At 53.4% G+C, this 22,541-nt stretch overlaps 1 protein-coding gene across 5 annotated transcripts in view; it reads left to right on the forward strand.

Moving 5' to 3' along the window:
• GRM4 (glutamate metabotropic receptor 4) overlaps positions 1-22,541 on the forward strand; it is a 125,241-nt gene that overhangs the window by 13,972 nt on the left and 88,728 nt on the right. The gene's annotated exons all lie outside the window — the stretch shown is intronic.

Raw genomic sequence — 22,541 nt, forward strand, 5'->3', positions numbered from 1 at the left:
AACAACTGAAAGCTACCGGGTAGAGAGAAAAACATTACAAGCATTTTACCAATAATTATGTGCCCGTTTCTCTCTTGGAGCCTGCCTTGTTTGCTCTGTGTGTGTGTGTGTGTGTGTGTTTGTGCATGTTTGTATGTGTGGGGAGTGGAGAAGAGAATGGGGAGAGGGAAGAGGAAGGGACACAGTGGAAGCTGCGTGGTCCCTCCCTCACCCTGGTGTCAGATTGTTGGCCTCTGGAGTTGACCTTTGTCTCCCTAAAGTCTCCAGGGCTAGGAAGTAGACTGAGAGAGGCTGTTTTGCACCAGGCATGGTGGGGACTCACCGGGACTCTTTCTGGAAGCCATTGGCCCACTTCCCATGATGCATCAGGATTTGGGGCATGTCTGGGGCCCAGGTAGAAGTGGAGATGAAGGGAGAGGATGGTCCCAGTGTTGGGGTGGGGGTGAGGAAGCTTGTGGGTGGCAAAGGGAGGAGGCCAGAGTTGTGCTGTCACATGTCTGGGTGGGGCAGGACTTTTGCCGTTGGCTGCTCTGGGGCTGAAGAACACGTGTGCCCCTACCTGTGTATGCAGCCATGTCTCTGGTATGCTCCGTGGGCCTCAAATATAAGGCTTTTCCTGGAGTATTGGTTTTACTTGATGAGTTGGATGAAAACACAATTTTAATTTTAAAACAAATGGATGCATTATGAAGACTGCAAAATTTGTACATGGCTTTTTTTTTTTTTTTATGATCAGTGGTTGAACATGGATGTGCGTAGTTTGAAGATGAAGCAGGAAACTTGAAAGCATTTCTGCCCTCGAGATAGGCAGCTGGAACAATCCCTGGGAGCTGTGTTGCTCTGATCATCTTTCAGAGTTCTTTGGCAGGATGGTTCGGGAATGGTAGCCTGGTTCAGTCCTCCCACCGCACCCAGTTTTGCAGTGGGGACTGGACACAAGAGAAGAGGAGGAGCTGGCTAGGCTGTCCCAGGCCAGGGCCTAGTGATGGCTCAGGCCACATGAGTCATCACTTCAGCCCGCCTGGCCCTGGCCTGGGAGCTGAGGCAGTCTGGGCCATCCAGCAGAGGGGACCAGCCCTTGGACTCCTCCTTGTCAGCCTGGCAGGGTGGGGCACAGATCCCCAGCCTCGAGGAAGGCCACCCCATAAGTGAGGCTGCTGTATTCTCTTTATCTGAGCTTGTAATTAAACTCCTTTAGTGACTCTGGGTCTTTCAGAAAGATGGTAAAACAGCCTGGTCCAGCCCTTGAACCTGTGACATTGGTGAGGATCCCTTCCCCTGTTTTTCAGAGCGGAGTGAGTGCCTACTTTACAGGGAGGCAGAGAGGCCAAAGGAGCTGAGAGTGCCCTGTCACTTGGTACATGGTGAAGGCTCAAGGAATGGTCACTCAGAGTTGGGTCTTAAGGTGTGTTCTTGGGAACATAGATACTTTGAGATGAGATGCTCAGTGCCCCAGACAGGGGAGTGGGCTGCAGCTGCTATGCTAACCTCTCCCAGGGTGGGGAAGGGCCAGGGTGGGGTGAAGGGCCTGGGGTGAAGAGCCTTACCATCCTGGGGGTTCATGATGTCCCCTGTCTGGACACAGAGGAGCATGGTGCAGTCTCAGTTTGGTCTGTGCCTCCTCAGGACACAGGATGAAGTGGTTGGGGCAGGGGTCAGGAGCCCCCCCAGGCTGCACAGAGAGCAAGGCAGGACCGGGAGGTAGAGACCTGGGGAGTGGAGAAGAAAGCAGGACAGGCGGGCAGAGCTGGACAAGGAAAGGGAGGGGCGGCGGGGAGGAAGCCAGCCGGCTGTGGCCTGCATTCCCTCAGTCCCTTTTAACGGCCTTAATGTTCCAGGCTGGCGACAAGAGGCCTCCTCAATAATTAAACTGATAGAAACAAGAGGCTGGGTGAGAAACTTAAAAGCCATTTACAGAAGCAAAAAGATTGAACTTTGGGGAGGGAGGTTGGGAGCAGGAGCCTCAGGAAGGAGAGGGTGAGAGAGGGATGCCTTGGGGGAGGGGACCTGCGCCCACTACCAGGTGTCCATGTCAAAGGGCACCACTGTAGCCCCTGTCCTGCTCCCCTGATGATGGGTTAATGTGGCCTGCTGGGAACTTGGCACCAGAGGCTGTGATGACAGCTTTCCTTCCTGCAAGAGGTGGACTTCCGGTGCTTGGCTCAGAGGGGAGTCCTGGGTGTGGGGGTGATTTCCTGCATGGAGAATGCGAATGGGGTGCAGTCAGGGTCAGGATGTGAGCAAAACTCACAAGCCTCAGAGTTGGAAGGGGCCAACCTCTTGCTCTACAGGTATGGAGGCTGAACCCTGATAAAATGACAGGGCAGGGCTCAAAGCCAGGTCCCCTCTCCCAGGCCTGACTCCTGGGAGACTGCCTGCTCAAATTAGCTGAGTCAGAAGTGGGAGTTGAACAGGTCTCTGTTGGAGACCAGAAGGCCTGACTCTGGGAATTCATAGGTCTGACAGCTTCTATCCCTAACTTCCCTGCTCCTACCCTTTCCTTCATTCGCAATTTGTCCCATTCTTTCAGGACAGGGCTGCTGATGGGTGTGAAGAATACTTTTGGGTGGGCCCCCAAGCCCAGTGGTTGTAGCCTGTACAATGCACTGTTGGGGGCCCAGCCCACGTTCAGGCCTGGGTTTGAATCCCTGATCCACTAGTTACCACACCTCCACTTACCGTGTCAGTTATTTACACCATAGTGTGAATGAGCCCATAAGACCTTTTCGTGGCTGGCGTGGTGGCTCACATGTGGAATCCTAGTACATTGGGAGGCTAAGGAGGGTGGATCACCTGAGGTCAGGAGTTTGAGACTAGCCTGGACAACATGGTGAAACCCCGTCTCTACTCAAAATACAAAATTAGCCAGGTGTGGTGGCATGCGCCTGTAATCCCAGTCACTCGGGAGACTGAGGGAGGAGAATCACTTGAGCGCGGGAGGTGGAGGTTGCAGTGAGCCGAGATCGTGCCACTGCACTCCAGCCTGGGTCACAGAGTGAGACTCTGTCACAAAAAAAAAAAAAAAAANCACGTTCAGGCCTGGGTTTGAATCCCTGATCCACTAGTTACCACACCTCCACTTACCGTGTCAGTTATTTACACCATAGTGTGAATGAGCCCATAAGACCTTTTCGTGGCTGGCGTGGTGGCTCACATGTGGAATCCTAGTACATTGGGAGGCTAAGGAGGGTGGATCACCTGAGGTCAGGAGTTTGAGACTAGCCTGGACAACATGGTGAAACCCCGTCTCTACTCAAAATACAAAAATTAGCCAGGTGTGGTGGCATGCGCCTGTAATCCCAGTCACTCGGGAGACTGAGGGAGGAGAATCACTTGAGCGCGGGAGGTGGAGGTTGCAGTGAGCCGAGATCGTGCCACTGCACTCCAGCCTGGGTCACAGAGTGAGACTCTGTCACAAAAAAAAAAAAAAAATCCTTTTCCTGAGAAGTCATTGTTGGGGGTAGGAGGAGCAGACTGGAGACACCCCCGGAGGGAAGCAGTTTCCAAGTTCTGTACCTGTAAGAGCTCAGAGGGATCCAGAAATAATTTCTTTGAGTCTTTTATTCATTTTGCAGTGGAAAAGCTAAGGCTTGGAGAAGGGGGCGCTGCACAGCATGGGGGTAAGCATTTGGACTCTGGAGCCAGGCAGCCTGAGGCCTGACTACCCTGGCAAACTGCTTAACCCTTCTCTGCCTCAGTTTCCTCATTTGTAAAATAGGGATGATAATGGTGCCAGCCTCATAGGACAGCATGGGGATGAAGAATTAAGGTCCAGCTAGGTGTGGTGGCTCACGCCTGTAATTCCAGCACTTTGGGAGGCTAAGGTGGGCAGATCACCTGAGGTCAGGAGTTCGAGACCAGCCTGGCCAACATGGTGAAATCCTGTCTCTACTAAAAATACAATAATTAGCTGGGCGTGATGGCAGTTACCTGTAGTCCCAGCTACTCGGGAGGCTGAGACAGATGAATCGCTTGAACACGGGAGGCAGAGGGTTGTAGTCAGTGAGATTGCACCATTGCATTCCAGCCTGGGTGACAAGAGTGAAACTCAGTTTCAAAAAAAAAAAAAGAGTTAAGGTCCAAGAAGGCCTAGCATGGTGCCTGGCACACAGTCAGCCCACAGGAAATGTCACAGCACAGCTTGTAGCTGGGCCTGAAGTCAGCATGAGGGACTCCGCTGATGCGGAAGAGGATGGAGTGGGCAGGCAGCGCCAGACGGTGACCTTTAAGGCTGATCCCGGAGAGTTTCCCACCATCTGCTGGGCCTCTGTGTCTTCCTGCCACGAGCGCAGCACTCAGTGTTGAGACTGAGCAGACAACTTCGGGTCATGAGAATTTCTTGCTATCACGAAATGGGGCGTGGGGAGGGGGAGCAGAGGTGGCCTCTGCGTGCCACCCCCAGCCTGGCGGTGTGAGTTCCCTAGTCCCATGTCGGGCTGTACGTGCCCTCTAGGCTTTTGGCTGCTTCTGGGTGTGGCCCTGGGGGAACACTGGCTCAGATCCCACAAGATGTTCTGTCGAGGACGTGGCTTTGTGTCTTTATGTGTTTTCACTACACAACCAGGAGGAACTCTAGAGAGAGCCCACCCACCCTACTGCAGCCTGCCCATCTTGACCAGGCCAAGGAACCTGGAGGCAGTTTTGACCACTGTGTTTCTGTTCATCAGCTCACCCTGCAGGCTGCACTTTCAGAACTTGTCCTGGACATGACAACTCCTCATGGCCTCCACCCCCATAGTCTCTTACCCAGCCCATTACAGAAGCCCGATCTTTCCTCTCCCTGCCTCCGAATGGCCTCTCCACAGCCAAACCTTCACTCAGCAGCCAGAGAGATCTTTCTAAAACCCAGATGGAATCCACTCAACCCTCTGCTTAAACCTTTTATTGGCTTCCTGTTGCTCTTCGATTAAAATGTGAACTCCTTTCCTGTCTGAGAGGCCCTGTGCTACCTGATGCCCCTGATGTCCCTTTGTCTCTCTGGGCACTGCCCACACCAGTCATACTGTTTTCTTTATGCTCCTTGAAGACACCATGTTATTTTCCAACCGCAGGGCCTTTGCACCTGCTTGCCTTGCTGTCTGGAGTCTTCTCCTCCCACTCTTTGAAGCCGGATCTTTCTCATTCAGCCTTGAGCTTAAATGGCTTATCTTCAGAGAAGCTCCCCGGCCCTTGGCTATTCTGTCTCTTTCCCTGTTCTTTTCCTTGATGGCGCTCATCACAGTCGTGGTCATGAACACATTTGTTTTCCTTTTTGCTATTGGCGTCCCCTCTAGCCCAGAGGTTAGCAAACGATAGACCAGGAGCCAAATCTGGCCCGGTTTTGTACACTTCATGAGCTAAAAAAGACCTTTATGTTTTAAAGGGTTGAAAAACAAAATAAAAAGAAAAATAATGTCATGATACAGGAAAATTATGTGAAACTCAAATTTCTGTGTCCAGAAATAAAGCTTTAATGGGAACACAGTCATGCCGATTCACTTATGTCTTGTCTGCAGCTGCTGTCAAGCTACAAGCACAGAAATGAGTAGAGGAGACAGAGACGGAGCTGGCCCCTGCTAGGCTCTACGCCCCACCTATGGAACTCCCAGCTGATGTGGGCCCATGGTGGCCCTCAGGAAACCCTCACCAAATGGACTCATGGAGGGATAAGGAATGGGAAGGAGGCCTCTGCAGCCCTCATGTCTGCAGCAACAGCTGGGTTGAAGTCTTGGGAGCTGAAGTCTTGGGAGCTAAAGTCTTGGGAGCTCCCTGCGAGTTCCTGGCTGTGGGGATGGGTGTGGCTGGACCTATCTTACCAGTGGGTCAAGCCAGTGCCCTCTAGTGCCCACTACTGGTGGCATCCAGGGTCAGCTGGATGTGTTTCTTTCCCCCCAAAACACCTTCTCCAGGTCCCCACTGACTCAGGGAATTTTTCACCTAAAGCTTTGCTGCTTGTTAAAGGGGATCACCACGTACCATTTTAGGCGGTCATTAGAGATTTGTCCCAACAGAACTGTAAATGTTGGGGGTGGGGGGGAAAGAGGGACCCTCTCTAAGAGGTGACTGAGGTGAAATAATTAGAACATTTACATAGCACTTACCCTGTGCCAGGCTGGTCCTAACCCTCATAGCAATCCCAGGGGCAGGTACACAGTTGTTATCCCTGTTTTGCAGAACTGAGAACTAAGGCACAGAGAAGCTAAGCAACTTGCCAAAGGTCACACAGCTAGTAAGTGGTAGAGCCCGGATTTGAGCCCAGGCCATCTGGCCCTGAATCTACCTTTTTTCACCACTCTGCTCTCCTCCTTCTTGACCACCAGCTAGAGGTGGGTTTGAGACCTGGCCTTATGCTTACTTACTGCATGGCCCCTACAAGCCTCAGTTTACTCGCCTGTGAAATGGATGTGATGATACCCAGTTGGTAGAAGCGATAATGTGCCCAAAGCCCTCAGGAGGTGCTCAGGGGAGGCTCGGGATACAGAATAGAATTTGATAGACGCTGGAGTGCTCATGAGGTGCTGGGGAAGGAGAGAAAGGGTTGTCTGAAGTAGGTCTTGCTGAGGGTGACTGTCCGGGGCAGTTCTCCTGAGGGGAGGTCAGAGAAGCCCCCTGCTGCGATAGTCTCTTTTTCCCCCAAACCCCACTGTGGTGAGAGCCTGGGAGGGGGAACCTCCAGACCAGAGCCAGACCCAAGCCTGAATAGAGAGGCGAAGGGACGTGGAAGGAGGGGAACCCTGGCATTGGGCAGTCCCAGCAGCCCTAAGGGGAGGCTCAGAGCCCCCCTGGCTACTGGCAGTCAGTCATCTGTGTGTCCTTGAGCAGGCCCTTCCCTGTGGAGTGGGGCCAGTCGTGTAGAAGTTGCTTTGCTTAGCGGCTCTCAAGCCTAGTGGCTTGTCACAATCACGGGGGAGTTCAGGGAGCATTAGATTCCTGGATCCCCAGTGGGCCGATGAGACTGTGAGCCCAGGGTCTTTTTTTGGACACTTAGTAACCTCAGTTGGCCACTGACCCAGATGCCTCAAGTCCTTGGTTTTCTTCTCCAGGGAGTGCCCCACCCACCCTGCAGTCCTCTCAAGCCTGCTTCCTCCAAGGGGCACCCTGAGGTCTGGGAGGGTTTGGAGTGGAAGCAGGTAGGATGTCAGCTTTAGCATGCGGTGACTGGATGGGCAAACAGGCTCATTCCTGCAGAGTTAAAAGGCAAGCGTGGAGGCGTTTGGGGGCCTCTGGGAAGACCTCCTAGAGAGGCTATGGAGTCAGGCCCCATAGGCTCCTGGAGCCCAGCTAGGAGCTGACGGGGCCTCTGGATGTGATGTGTGGCATTATGGAAGGGCTGAGGTGGGGGCTGAGTCTCGGGGGGGTCCTCAAGTTCATGGCTGCTGGCTTCTGGCTTCCTCTCTCCCATCCGGAACTCAATTTGTCCATCTGTAAAGAGTCATGCATGTATTTGTTCATTTACTGAACGTACTGGCCATCTCCTCCATGCCCGGCTCTTCTAGAGCAGCGGTCCATCTCAGCTGCACATTGGAATCACTTGGGGGAGTTTAGAAAAGCCTCATACTCTGGCCCATCTCAGGAATTCAGATTTAACTGAGATTGGGCCTGGGCTGCCCGAGTGATGACAGGTGCATTCCAAGTGCATTCGAAGTGAACTTGATCACGCAGGAAGCACATGGGTGAGCCCTGCCCTTATGGGCTTCCACACTGGGGGGAGAAGGCAGGCAGTGAGAAGACAAAGCATGTAGTACGCATCGTCAGGGGAGCAGTGCCCTGCAGAATCACAAAGCAAGGAGTGGCTGGAGAGCCGCACCGGAGGGGATGTCAGTCTAGACAGGGTTGGTGGGGAGGCCTTGTTGCAGAGCGTACTTTTGTACAGAACCTGAATGGAGTGCAGGGGCCGTCCTATGGCTATGAGGAAGAGTGTTCTAGGCAGAGCAGTAACATGTGCAGATACCCTGGGGGCAGGACTCTGCTTGGCTGTTGATCTGAGCGGGGAGCTTGAGATGCAGGTCCAAGACAGTCTGGGGATCAGGGAGAAGGCCTCCAAACCCCTCCTCATCCTTCTTGCTGTAGAGGGTGTCGTGGGAGGACAAGTCACCAGGTCTCTTGGGACCCCTGTTTCCTTACCTATAAACTGGGCAGATGGTCCCTGAGCAGCCCCTGTGAAGCTGCAGAGGTGAGAGCCCCCTGTGAGAGGCTCATTCTTCCCCTGGGCTCCCACCCTGATGGCTTTTGCCCACTTGGGCCTTCCTGGGCCTCGTCAGACCCTAACCCATTACTCCCCCAGCCTCCAGCCTGAGGATGGACAGAGTTGGGTGCTGGAGACCAGAGAGAGGAAGGGCCAGCCAGATGGGGATCCCTGAGGGGCAGTAATGTGGTGGCTGCCGCATGGACCCTGGGGCCAGCTGGCCTGGCTTCATACCCTTGTTCTGCCATTTGTTGCCTGGGAGAGCCTCTCTGTGCCCCCATTTCCTTGTGTGTAAAATGGGGATGCCTGCAGCACCCACTTAACAGGCGCTGTGAGGATGAAATGCGTGCACAGCAAGGCCCAGGGCAATGCCTGGTGCATAGACCATGGAGTGTGGAACAGAGCACCGGCTCTGGAGGCAGCACGTGGTAGGTGGTGCAGATCCCGGCCCCAAAAGTCTGACCCTCCTGAATCTCGTTCATCTCAGCTGGGAAATGGACAGAATCACGTGCACCTTTCTGGGTGCGGGTGAAAATCACAGCGGGAGCTGGTAGTGTGGCGGGCTTACACGGGGCCCGGTCATGTTTGTCCTCATCTCCTGCCAAAGGAGCATCCAAGGGGGCTTTGAGGGGTGCGGCCTGAGTCATGAAGGGTGGGGAGCATGGTAATGGGAAGGGGCATATCACTGCACTGAGCCACCGATGACTCTGATAGGTGTGCCAGAGCCTCCTTGCATGGGGACTTATTGACCTGGGGTTCTCTGGCCCTTCATACTGTTGGGTGGCCCTGCTGCGGGCACTGGGGTGATCTCTGGCTCTCTATGCAAGGCAGGGCTGAAGGTCTTCCCTTGCCAGTGAAGCCACCTGTGGCCCAAGTCCTGCTTTCGGGGCCTGCCTCTGCTGCCGACTCGCTGTGTGACCTTAGGTAATGTGGCTGCCCTCTCTGTAAATGAGAGCACAGGATTAGGCAGGCTCTGAGGTGACCGCGCTCCTCCTCACCTGGTCATGCTTTGTGCTTTCCAAGGCCTGCCTCCTGCCTTGCTCGGGCCATGTCCTCCTGGAATGCCCTTCTTGCTGCCTTGTGGGCAGTTAGACTGACTCGAATCCAGCAGGACTTAACTGACCTTCCCAGGGCATGTGGGGGCTCTTGCAGGAATCGTGTCTCTCCCCACAGTTCCTGAGCACCTTGAGGGCAGGATTGGGCTGAACCGCTCTTGGTCATCCCCTCAATTTCCAGTGCCTGGCCCAGAGACAGACAGACAGACAAATTGGGGAAGCCGCCAGCCCGGGGCCTGGGTGTGGAACTGAGGGACAGGATGGTGCCCACAGCAAGGGTGGACCCCCATTAGTCTGCAGGGTTAGCCCCGCACCACCCCCGCCGCAAGGAACTGTGTGCCTTCATTTTTCTCCCAACCTACTAAGCTAGCATTTTTATGACCCAGACATGTTGGAAATCAAAGGAAGGCAAATTCCGCTTTATATTCCAATTGACCTTTATGCTTGCCACTCGCTGGAGGCCTGGGATGGGGGCAGTGAGGAGAGGCAGGGCCGGCCTCGATGCTTGGTTCCATGTGGAGAGTGGTGGCCCGCAGCGTTGTTGCGGGTAGGGGAACCGGAACACAGTTTTGCCCCCTCTTTCCCTGTCTGTCCTTAGCTCCCTGCCTCCTTCTGTCTGACTGTGGCTTTCTGTTCCCCTCTCACGTGTTCCACCCCATCTCTTTCTTCCCCCTGGGGCCTGTTGGACTCCCTTGTTGTCCCACACCACCCAAGCACAGAGACAGTATTGGGGCTCCCTCTCTGTTTGGGTGGTGTGGGACAGCCTCAGCCTTGGTGGCCTGTGGTTAAGGGCTGGAGGCAGAACGGCTGTCAAGCCCACCTGTTCCTTGTGGGACACATCCCAGCCTCTCGCCTACTTGGCTGCCCACCTGCTTGCCCACCTGCCTCATACCTTGATTATGGCCTCGGGCATCTCAGTACTGAGCACTTCCTGGTGGGCACCCACCCCACCCAGACCCCTCCCTCCGACTCAGAGTGCCCCTCAATCCCACAAGTCTTGGCATTGCTCAGGGCCCTGCTCTCCTTGCCTGTGGGGTGAGGAGGGCTGGCTCTGCAGACTTCCCAGGGTTGTGGGGAGACCTGGCCGGGTGCAGAGCTTCAGAAGGGAAACCACAACCTGGGTTCAAGCCTCGGCACTGCCACGTGGCTCTATGGCCTTGGCAGACCACTCACCCACGTGGAACCCACTGTCCAGATCTGTGAAATGGGTAGAGTGGCTACATTAGCTGCAACAGCACAAAGTGACTAGCTCAATGCCTAGCACATTGTAGGCACTGAGGAAACAGGAGCTGTTGTAAAGTGGGCCTGCGTGTGAGGAGGAGGCTGGATTCTCCTTCCTGTCCCTCCTCTCATTCCTTTATTCCTGGACCTCAGTTGTCTCCAGGCCTCAGTTTCTCCCTGGGGTCTGCTGAGAGGTGGTGCCCCAGGAGGAGGGATGCTCTGCTCAGCCCTGCCCCTGGCCCAGCACGGGTGCCCTGAGAGGGGATCCGCCTCGAAGGCACTGCCTGGTCCTGGTCTCCAGCCAGCTACAGGGCAGAAGAGGGATTGAAAAGTCATCAGAGTTGAAATCTCCTGGAGAGGGAGCTCTGGCTGGGCAGAGCGGGGCCCTAATGGGAGCGGACAGAGGTAGCACGTGCCTCATTCTCTGTCCCTGGGGCTGTGGCTGAGGGGAGGATGGGCAGCATCAACCTCCGTCAGGGCCCTGCAGAGGGTGGTGTTTATGTTCAGTGCAGTCTCCTCCCTCCGACCCAGCTCAGGCTCTGGAAACTGTCAGGGAGTCCAGTGAGGTCCCCACAGCAGAGCAGCTGGAAGAGAACAACCCTTAATCCCAGGGAATGAATCCCAGTTGGGAGACCCTAGCCAGGGAAGGAGTCTGAGGCTTAGGACTGGGGGGCGATGTGTGAGGGTGAGTGGTTTCCAGGGTCGGGTCTGTTCTGAGAGGAGACTTCAGCAGGAAGTGGAGTGTGCGCTGCTCTCACCATGCCGCCTTTCACTTTATTGAAAATGAGTGGCATGTTCAATGGGGGTCTGTCATGAAGGGCTTTCTCTCTTTTACCAAGGTGTACATATATCTTAATCAATGATTTAAAACATATGGAAAATTATAGAGGATAATATAATGAATTACCCTGTACCCAAGACCTGGCTACATATTGATATCTGCCAGTAACAGTTTCAAAATTGTTTAAGAAAGAAAACTTTGCATACTGGGTGCGGTGGCTCACGCCTGTAATCCCAGCACTTTGGGAGGCCAAGGTGGGTGGATCACGAGGTTAGGAGATAGAGACCATCCTGGCTAACACAGTGAAACCCTGTCTCTACTGAAAATACAAAAAAATTTGGCCAGGTGTCGTGGCACGTGCCTGTAGTCCCAGCTACTCAGGAGGCTGAGGCAGGAGAATCGCTTGGACCCGGGAGGTGGAGGTTGCAGTGAGCTGAGATTGCACCAATGCAGTCCAGCCTGGGCGACAGAGTGAGACTCCATCTATAAATAAGTAAATAAGAAAAAAACTTTGCAAATATGATCAAAGGCCCCTGCATATACCTCCTTGCCCTCTCCCTTCTCTTCCTCCTTGGAGGCAACCACTGCCCCATCCTGGAGATGTCTTTAAATCTCTTAATTCCTGTGCACTTAAAAAATACAGGCCGGGCACAGTGGCTCATACCTGTAATCCCAGCACTTTGGGAGGCCGAGGTAGATGGATGACTTGAGGTCAAGAGTTGGAGACCAGCCTGGCCAACATGGTGAAACCCTGTCTCTACTAAAAATACGAAAATTAGCCAGGTATGGTGGTGCACGCCTATAATCCCAGCTACTTGGGAGACGGAGGCAGGAGAATCACTTGAGCCCAGGAGGTGGAGGTTGCAGTGAGCTGAGATCACACCATTTGCACTACAGCCTGAGTGACAGAGCAAGAATCTGGCTCAAAACAAAACAAAACAAAAATATATATACATATCCCCACACATAATATTTAGTTTTATTTTGCATGTTTTCTCTTTTTAAGAGACAAGGTCTCCTCCCTCTGTCACCCGGACTGGAGTTCAGTGGTGTGATCATGGCTCGCTGCAGCCTCGACCTCCTGGGTTCAAGTGACCCTCCTCCTGCTTGCCTCTGGAGTAGCTAGAACTATGGGCACGAACTACCACATCTGGCTAAGTTTTAAACTTTTTTGAAGGGACAGGGTCTCGAACTCTCGGCTTCTAGTGATCCTCCCTCCTCAGCCTCCCAAAGTGTTGGGATTACAGGCATGAGCCACTGTACCTGGCTTATCTTTTGTGTTTCATGCATGATAAAGACAGGATCATGTTGCACGTGTTCCACTTGCTTTTTTGGCTCAGTGCCATGTGGCTCTGTGGTTGCTGTGCTCATTTTGTTTGCTGTGTAATGTTCCACGGTATAACCATGCCCCTGTACAGTTACTTGTTCATCCTCTGGTTGTGGGCACCCAAGTGATTCCACAGTGATCTTTCTGTTTCTACAACATCCTTGCCGATGTGTCCTTACGCTCTGGGGGAGCTCCTGGCGGCGCATGCCCAGATGTGGCATTGCAGGCCCGTGGGGAATAAGCCTGCCAGTCTTTCTCAGTGCTGCCCTGTTGCTCTCTACATTCTGCGCAGGGAATGGTTTCCAGTCCTACCTCCCTGTTGGAATCCCCCAGGGCCTGTTAAACACAGGTTTTCACAAGGTGCCACTGTCTATTAATGTAAAATGGGGGGTGGGGGAGTCAGGGAAGTCTTCCTGTAAGAGGAGAATGAATGCTGAGACTCAGTGGTTAGGACACAGTGAGCTAGGTTGAGGGCTGCTGGCTGGCAGAGAAGTCATTCCAGGAGGAGGGAACAGCCAGGACAAAGGCCTGGAGGCCCGGAGAGAGGGCGTGATGTGCTCGTGTGTGGAGGTTGGCTGTTCTGCTCCTGGGAGGCTGCTGGGGCTGAGGGGGTGATGTGGCAGGAGCTGGGGACATGACAAAGGTATCTTCCTGCCCGAAGTGGTAGCTCCTGAAAGCCAGGTCTCTGGTTGCAGCTGGAAGGAGGTTTATGAGAAGACTGAAGTGCGAGGAGATGTTAAGTGCCTTATAAGTACTTTGATTATTTTAAATTCCTTAAGTGGTTTTCTAAGATGGTCCTAAGTATCCCAGGGACACAGACACAAAATCAATTAGGAAAGTACAACAAACCCAACAGGGGGAAAGAAGGGGAAGCCAGGAGCCCTCTTACCTGCCTTCCCTCCCTCCCTCACCCCCACAGGACCTGGCCAGGACTCCCTCCCTCACCTCCCAGCCCTGGGCCAGGGAGCCCTAGGCCCTGTGCTGAGGTCTCATGGAGGGAAAGAGTGTGCGTGCTGGGGATGGGTGCCTGAGTGTCTCCTTAAAAGATAGGTTTCTCTCCTGAATGAACCTTTATTCAGTGGTCTTGGAGGAGACTGGGTTCCCCAGGCCTGGCTTCCTCAACCCCACAGATGCAAAATCTTTGGGCATTCTTTTAAGTTACGGTATTACTGTTTGAATGTATCATACATTCCCATGGTCAGTCTTCAAGGTACCAAGAGACACACCCCCACCCCAGCCTGGCCCTGGAGGCAGCCATTATTCCCTGTGCACCCTTCCAAAGAACCTCAGGCCTGCACACGGGCTGGGCTGCGTGTTGCACGCTTGCAGAGGCTGGGTTCTTTGGAGATCCTCACCACCGACCTAGGGTAGGAAGGGGATTAAATGCATATATATGGCCCTGCATTCTGCTGCCTCTATGCCCCCGAAGCTGCAGTGCCTGCTGGGTGACCTTGCAGCATTCCCAGGGACACGCTTCGTCAGTGTGTAAGGACCTTTTTCTTTGTGTGGCTGCGTAGTGCCCCTGCTTCTGGTCTCTACATAATGGACATTAGGTGGTTTCCAGTCTAGGCTCCGACAGGGCTGCTGTGGAAGTCTTTGCATGGGCGACATTGCACGTCTCTGCAGGACAGACTCCTCCCCACAGAGGGCTGGATCAAAGGGCAGGTGTGTTTGCAATTTCCCTCGACGTGGCCACCTTGCCCTCCTGCCAGAGAGGGGCAGGACTGGTCCAGTGGTGCCCTGTGGCTGGGCCTCCATCTCTGCAGGACATGCCCAGAAGGAGGCCCTGTGGCCGATCCCGACCTGGCCTCATGTAGCAGGTCAGGGACTTCGTCACCTCTTTCTCTCTCCCTCCCTCCCTCTCCGCCCTCCCTCTCTCTCACCTTTCCTTCCTTCCCTTCCTCCTCCTCCCTCCCTTCCTTTCCCTAGAACTTTACCTTTTCTTTTGACAGAGTCTCGCTCCGTTACCTAGGCTGGAGTGCAGTGGTGCGATCTCAGCTTACTGCAACCTTCTTCGCCTCCTGGTTTCAAGCAAGAAGGTTTCCTGCCTCAGCCTCCTGAGTAGCTGGGATTACAGGCGCCTGCCACCATGCCTGGCTAATTTTTGTATTTTCAGTAGAGACCAGGTTTCGCCATGTTGCCCAGGCTGGTGTTGAACTCCTGACCTCAGGTGATCCACCAGCCTTGGCCTCCTAAAGTACTGGGATTACAGGCGTGAGCCACCGTGCCTGGCCTCATCACCTGTTTCTTTTGTGGATCTCCACAGAATCTAGAGGGATGAATCACACATTTTTATTTGTTTTAACAGAGAGGTGTCAATATAGGAGAACAAATCTCAGTTCCTAAAAGAAGGGAGGCAGAGAAGCTGTTGGAAGTTAGCAGCAAGTACCTGATTCAACCATGACCATTTTAATCTTCATGAGAGGTTAAGTTAGTGGGTTTGGTTCCAGTTTGTACAGTTGTATTCATTAGGTAAATGTTTACTGAAGATTGCGACAGGCCCTCAATTTTGCTGTTGAACAAGGAGGTGGGTTTGCTTTTGTTTGCTTTCCAGTTCAATTAAAAAATGCATAGTTTATGTGCACCTTGGGAATTAGCATGTGAGGATGGCCCACGGTTTTCAGGACTTTCAGATGCCTGCTGTAGGTGGCTTCTGGGCATTTCGTAGAAACTGCAATGGGACAGAGGGCCTGGTGGAGAATGGTAATAGGGAACTCAGGGATAAATCCCAATAGTTCACAATTTACAGCTTTCACAGTCACTTCTTGATCATTCCACACAAGAATCCTACAACGCGGTCAGGATGGCTTTTTTACAGATGAGGAAACTGAGGCCCAGAGAAGTTAATGTGTGGGGGGCCACCTCAGCCAGTTAGAATCAGAGCCGGGCTTCGAATCAGGGTCCCAGGCCCCCAGCACAGTGCCCTGCCCCTGCACACACCTGAAAGTCATGAGTGTGTCCTCCTAGTCCAGCAGCTCTTAGTGCAGGAGCCTATGGGTGCTTTGCAGGCTGGAATCAGGTCAGCCCTTGCTCTATGCCATTAAGCACAGAACAGGCAGCCATGGGTCCCTGTGTGAGTGTGGCTTGATGTCCCCTAGGCCCTTTCTGTTGTGCTGGTTATAAAAGCCAGCATGTTTGTCACAGGTTTGGAAGAAAACAGAAAACCATGAAGAAGCAAATTGAAATTGCTCACTCATTCTGCTATCCAGGGTGACAGCCTTGATAGTGTGTGTATTTCCTTCTAGCCTTTCTTCTGTGTAATTTACCAAATTGAGATCACAACATCTATATTGTTCTATAGCCAGCTTTTGTCCACTAGACTACAGTGGTGAGCATTTTCCAATATCCTTGATTAGTCTTTGAAGCCTGGCATTCATTCAATGGCTAGGTCATCACCCATGGGGGGCCCTCGCATCTTTCATGTACCACATCTTGCTGGTGGCTGGATATGAGGTCTTGGGGCTGCTTCCTTGGCTGCATCTGTGCATTTCCAGTGGCCTCTCTTTCCATGAGGAGATGCAATGGTGCAGCCTTGGGTGCTGGGTGGTGAGGAGCAGGAGGTGGGAAACCCTACCTAATTGGAGTGGTTATCCTGGGAAAGACAGGTGCTCAGGTGAGCTCCCCATGGGGGCGGGTGAGGAGGTGGATGTGGCAGGTGGACTGTAGGAGGTAGCCAGGTGTCCCAGGTGATACTTGGGGTGCTGGATGAACTGCAGGCATGGGAGCCAGGGACCGTGGCTTCACTTCATGCGTGCTCAGGATGAAAGCCCCCTAAACCCCAGAAATTCAACTCAGGGATTTAAATCCAGTGTGGCAGCTGAGGGAGTAGGTGGGCAGGGAGCCAGGCTGGCAGGGAGGGATGACCTCACAAGTATCCTTCACTATGGACAGGTGGGGTTCGTGGCAGGGGGGCCTGGTAGAAGGAGGCAGATACCCCTGAGGCTCCCAGGTTAGCACGGCCTTGGAAGCCCTTTTGGACTGGCCCAGCCTGTCTCGCCCACCTCATCTTCATTCCCTCCCTCTGGCCCTGCCATTTTCAGTTCCATTTCCCCCTAGGCCAGTCTCTAAATCCCCCCAGCTTCCCATCTGCTGGGCCTCTGCTTCTGAGGGTCCACCTGCCCTGAAGAATGCTCTGTCTGCCTTTTCATTCCTTTACATTTTTCTTTAAAATGGAGGTACAACTTATACACTGTAAGATACACAAATTTCAGGTGCATGACTCGTTGAACTTTTATAAATGCATGTGCCCGTATCAGACAGAGAACATTCTCAGTGCCCCAGAAAGCTCCCTTGAGCCCCTCCTAGTTAATATCCTCTCCTCCCCAAGGATAATCAATAGACTGATTTCTAACTGTGTACTGGTGTCGCCTGGTTTTGAGCCTCATGTAAAGAGAATCGTGCAGCGAGGTTTTTATGTCCGCTTCTTTTGCTCACATTGTCTGTGAGAACCCCCTGGAGTTGGGTCTGTTGGTGGTTTGCTCGCTGCTATTGCCCTGTACTCTTTCATTGTATCATTGTTTGGGTAATTCATAATTTATTTACCCGTTCTGCTGCCACTGGACATTTGGGCTGAATCCAGTGTTTGGCTATTATGAATAGAGCCGCTCTGAACATTTGTGTCCTTTAGTGGATGTAAACGCTCGTTTCTCATATACATATTTTAAGTGGAATTGTTGGCTCGTAGGTTGCATGAATGATTAGCTTAAGGAGGTACTGCCAGTCATTTTCCCAAAGAGACTGTACCTTCTTGCCACCTTTCTTTGCTTTGGTAATCCCACATTTGTTTTGAGGCCCATCTCCAATGCCCCCTCTTCTGCTATCCTGAAGAGAATAACCCTGGTTACTGGGGTGTCAGCTTTACGAGGCAAGGTCGTGTCTCTCTTCTTCCCTGCTGTGGTCTCCCGTGCCTGGAACATAGTAGATGCTTAATAAAATGAATGGTTGGATTTATGTGTCTGGCGTGTGCTAGGTGTTTTCACAGGTTATCTTGTGCGAGTCACCCGCTAGGAAGTCAGTATCACTGGCCCCATTTTACAGGAGAGGAGACTGAGGCTTGCTCAGAAAGCAGTGGAGGCCTGCGGCGCTGCCTGTCCCTGAAGCCGGTGCTCATTCTGCAGTTCTAGGCGGCATGTGTTTAGAATTTCTTGCTCTTTTTCAGCTCGCCCACTTTGATTTCACTCGGCCTCATATTCTAGTCCGGGGGTTGTTGAATTAAATCTCGTGGGTGACCCAGTTAGTTTGTGACCCAGCCAGCTCCTGAAGGATCCGTCAGCTCTTTCTTCATTCTGAGCCTGTGCCCCAGAATCAGGAATTTCCAGGTTGGACAAGGGTGGTGAGGCCGCAGAAAACCCACTTGTATATAATTAAAGCCCTCTTCTGGTGTGGCCAACATTGGTACCTCATTTTTACCTTTTCAAAGTCCCTTTCCACTGATTGACCGTCCATGGAGGTCACAGTCTGGCCACTTCATTTGCGTTCTCTGAGTGATAACAAATGGAGCCCAGGGAGGTGTGATGTGTCCGCAGTTCCTCCTGGAGCCTGAAGAACTAGGGTGAGAACCTGGAATTCCTCCTCCAGCCTCGCGCTGTACAGTTATTTAGGGAGGGCTGGGAGCAGGCAAAGGATTGGAGTTAGGCCCAAAACCCAGCAAGGCTTGTCCCAGGGCCCCTTTGGGAAGCTAGAAAGGCTCTTTCAGAGCATCGATTTACTAAATGGTCTTTTAGAGGCCTGAAAGGTTTGCCGAGTGTCTCCCGGCAGACCCCTGGAGGCTGCTGTCCAAGGTCCTGAACCAGGGCCTCGTGGCTGGGAGCGGGGGAAGGGGCAGCAATTCCCAGAGGATGCGCTCCTGCCAGTTTTGGTGGGAGCTGGGCATGTGGCCGGGCAGACGGTGCGGGTGCCGTGATATTTTAATTGAAGCCTGGAGACAAGGTTGCTCTCTCTACTGCGCTAACAATGTAGGGAATAAATAATTCAGCAGTGGCTGTGTTGTGCCTGCTGTCCTCACCCACGGGGGTGGCCACACACATGCACACACACACACACACACACACACGCACATGCAAGCTGTGGAGTGGGCCAGGAGCTGCTGTTCTGGCTGGTGGCTGGCCCAGAGGCAGCACATTGCCATTTAGGCAGGGCCCTGACCGCCTCTCAACCCTGATGAATGGTGAATCTCTTTGCACCCAGGCAACCCCTGAGGAGAGGTTAGCAGAATCTGGGGACAACTGCTCCTGGATGCAGTGATTAGTGGCACTTAAAGGTCCGTTTGTCCTCAAACCAGCCTGAGATGCTGGCGACCTGGAGGAAAGGCCCCTCTTAATGGACACGCTCCCTGGGCTGTGTTTTGAATGGATTCCATTTGATTCAGCAAACACGTATGGAGCTCCAAGTTTGTGCAAGATACTAGAGCAGGTGGTGGGGATGGGCAGGATTGCCAAGTGAATAAATCTGGGTCCTTCCTGGATGGGGAGGTGTGACGGGCATGTGATTTGCCACAGCTCGAATTGGGGTGTGGGAGGGCTGTGAGGGGTACAAGCGAGGGTCTGGGGCTGGGAGGAGGACGAGAGCAGTTCTGACGAGGTGTGCATGGGACAGCTCTTGTCAGAGGTGGAGCTGGGCAGTGTCCTCAGGGCAGAGGGTGGGCACAGGTGGGACCTTGGGCTTGTCTGTGACAGAGATGTGGCATGTGGGAGGGTTGGGCAGGGGGTAAGTGGAGAGGGGCTGGGGGACATCAGGGGCTTAGGTCAAGAAGGTGGACTTGATCCTGCAGGATGGTGCCTGCCTGGATTTGGGAGTTAGAAGTATTCCTTTGGGTGTGGACTGGAGGGTTGGTTACAGGGCAAGGCCTGAAGCTGAGAGAGTGATGAGGAGACGGATGGAACAGTTCAGCCTGGAGATGATGGTGGCCCGGATAATGGCCTTATGCATGGAGACATCCATTGGTTCATATATCCACCAAATAGTTGGTGAGCATCTTTTAGGAGCAGATGTTGGGTTGGGCTGAGAATGCAGCAGAGTAAGCCAAACACATACCGTCCTTGCCTACACAGAGCTGACCTTCTGGACAGGGGAGAAAGACAGGAGACATGGTGTAATCATTTACATGAGTGGGGACAGGTGCTGTGGAGGGGACCTGCCCAGGGCCAGGGTCTAGAGAGTGGTGAAGGGGGGGAAGGGTTCTTGTACACAAGGCAGTCAGGGAAGACCTGGGTAGGGGACTTTGGAACACAGACCCAGGTGAGTGAGGAAGGCAGCCCGGTGGCTGGGTGGTGTTTTGGGTGGCAGGCACAGCCAATGCAAAGGCCCTGAAGCAGGAATGTTTTTGGCCCATCTGAGGAGCAAGGGAGTTGCTCAGAGGGGAGGGGAAGCTGTGGCAGGGCTGGGTTAGCAGGGCCTGTGGGCTCTGAGACAGAGGAGGACTTTTACTCCAGGTGCAGTAGATAGTCTTGGAGGGTTTTAAGCAGAATGACACAATTAGACTTACGTTTTAAAAAGTGCTCCCTGGCTGCCATGTGAGGACCAGATTTGTAGCACTGTTAGAGCCTTCAGCTGCACCCTGCTCCCTCGCTTCTCCTTCCTCCCTTCTCCCGTCACTCCTCCCCGAGGGTCATCAGCCTCAGTTCTGCTCCACAGAAAGCCCCCGAGGAGGCTTTCAGAGGGCTGGGCAGTTCTGCAGAACCCCATCCTCCCTCCAAGTCCCATCCCAGTCCTCAAACCTCAGCCCAAGCTGGGACCTCCAGTTACTGCTAGAAAAACCCTGCCCAAGAACCTGCGTCTGTTTTCCTTATAAAGTGGGCATTTCGACAAATATCTCCCTACCTGGGTCGACGTTAGGTTTAAATGGGGGAACATGGCCAGGCGCGGTGGCTCAGGCCTGTAATCCCGAGGTGGGAGAATCACTTGAGCCCAGGAGTTCGAGACCAGTCTGGGCAACGTAGTGAGACCTCATCTCTGCAAAAAAATTTAAAAATTAGCCAGGCGTGGTGGTGAGCACCTGTGGTCCCAGCTTATCAGGAGGCTGAGGTGGAAGGATCGCTTGAACTCAGGCATTTGAGGCTGTAGTGAGCTGTCATTGCACTGTTGCACTCCAGCCTGGGCAACATCTCTAAAATAGAAATAAATGAAAAGAAAGGAAGGAAGGGAGGGAGGGAAGGGAAGGAAAGGAGGAAGGAAGGGAAGGAAGAAAGGGAAGGGAGGGAGGAAGGAAGGAAAACAGAGAATGTATGTAAAAGCTGTAAATGGAAGGCCATTATTATTGCAATTTTCAAAGCCAGAGGGAATGACCAAAGGGAATGGTTAAGGACAGACCCTGAGAGCAGTTGTTTAGCAACCTGTGACTCCAAAAGACGGTCCTGGTGAAAACATAAATGGATTCAAAGCTTCAGGGAAGAGAAGTTTGGGGAAGCAGATGCCTAGCGAACTGACAGAGGAAGTTAGGGGTATGGGAGCATCCCTGGCCGAGAGGTGCAGTGAGGGCATCTGTGTCACTCCCATTCTTGGTATTTCATGCCCTGGGCCCCAGGCAAAGGAGGGAGCCAGGCAGGGGATGGGGCGGGGGGCTGAGTCCTGTTTTCACTACAGGTGTTTCCAGAGCCTCTCCTGCCACCTCCAACCCCTTCCCACCAAGAAGCTGGGGCCAGGATAGTTTCTAGCTGGAACCTGCCATGGGCACTAAAGTGTCCTCATTTTGGGGGAAGCTCACACTCCCCACCTTCCACACTCAGGCCCTTCTGTCCCCCACAGAGAAACTGATGAGTCCCCCCAGCTGCATCAGATAAGACCCAACAACAGGGACCTCCCTCTCTCCCACCTCAGGAGGGTGGTTGAGTTAACTGCCTTTCATATTTTTGGCAGAGAGCTGTCAGTGAGACCCAAACAGCACTAATTGAGGGGCTCCTTCTGGGAAACCCTCTGATTGGCGTCCAGGAATCATGGGTCTGCCATGGCCGCCAGCCCGGCATGGCTTATAGAGCTGTAAGCAGGGAGATGCTGCCTCCCTGGGGCGGGGGAGAGGAGGAAAATAAAGGGCCTGTTTAATTTAATTCCGTGTTTTATCGCTCGTTGGATAAATAACCTTCATTAAGATGGAAGGTGGGGGGATGGACAGGGAGAAGTTTGATTAATTTCAAGCTGGTTTCTCATTTGTTAATTTTCTCCCAGTTCAGCAGGATTATTAAAACAAATCACAGGCACTGCTCTCTCCTCCCTGGGCTGAAGCAGGGCTCTCAGGAGTGGTCATGTCCCCCCTTCCACTACGTTTATTTGGGTGCAACTTGGGGTGAGTGAGGAGGCCTCCCCATTTCAGAATCTCCGGGCGAGGCTCCTTTTCTTATTGAGAAACCTCAATAAGATCTGGACAATCAGGAAGTGGAACAGGTGGGGGTGCGCCTGGTCTGGGCACCCTCCCCCAGGCAGTGCCAATTCCTGGGCAGGCTGGTGACTGAGGAGAGAGGCAGTGCTGCCAACTCCAGCCCATGGTGCCCTGGGGGGCAGCCTCTGGGCATCCCCAAGCTGGTGCCAGTGCCCAGCGACCTTAATCCTCCTCCATCCCCACTGCCACCTGGCCGCTGCCCATGTTGACCCCCACCCAGCACAGCAGCTCTCGCCCACCTGGAGCTCTGCCCCTGCCCGGCTGGTTCTCTCATGGGCAGGACCCAGCCCTGCAGAAAGCTGTCCCCTGCTGGGGTGTTGATGGGGGACAGCACTTTCCTGCCTACCGTGGGCAGTTAAGAGTTCCAGCTGCTTGATGGACAGCGGGGCAGGATGGCAGGATCTGGGGTGGGTTATGAACACTCTCGTGCTCCCCAAAATGCATAGCATTTCCTTAATGCTGCCTTCACCAGTGCTGACTCTATGTGTGTGTTTGTGTGTGTGTTTGCACGGTTGGTTGTACTTTTACCACTAAGAGCCCTGTGAGTATGAGTCCAAGAGTGGCTCCTCATACACGTGTGGGCACACCTGCCTGAGCCGCTGCTCCTGAATGTGTGTGGGGTG

The sequence above is a fragment of the Rhinopithecus bieti genome, unplaced genomic scaffold (genome assembly GCF_001698545.2).
Source record: "Rhinopithecus bieti isolate Rb0 unplaced genomic scaffold, ASM169854v2 scaffold_36553, whole genome shotgun sequence".
NCBI lineage: Eukaryota > Metazoa > Chordata > Mammalia > Primates > Cercopithecidae > Rhinopithecus > Rhinopithecus bieti.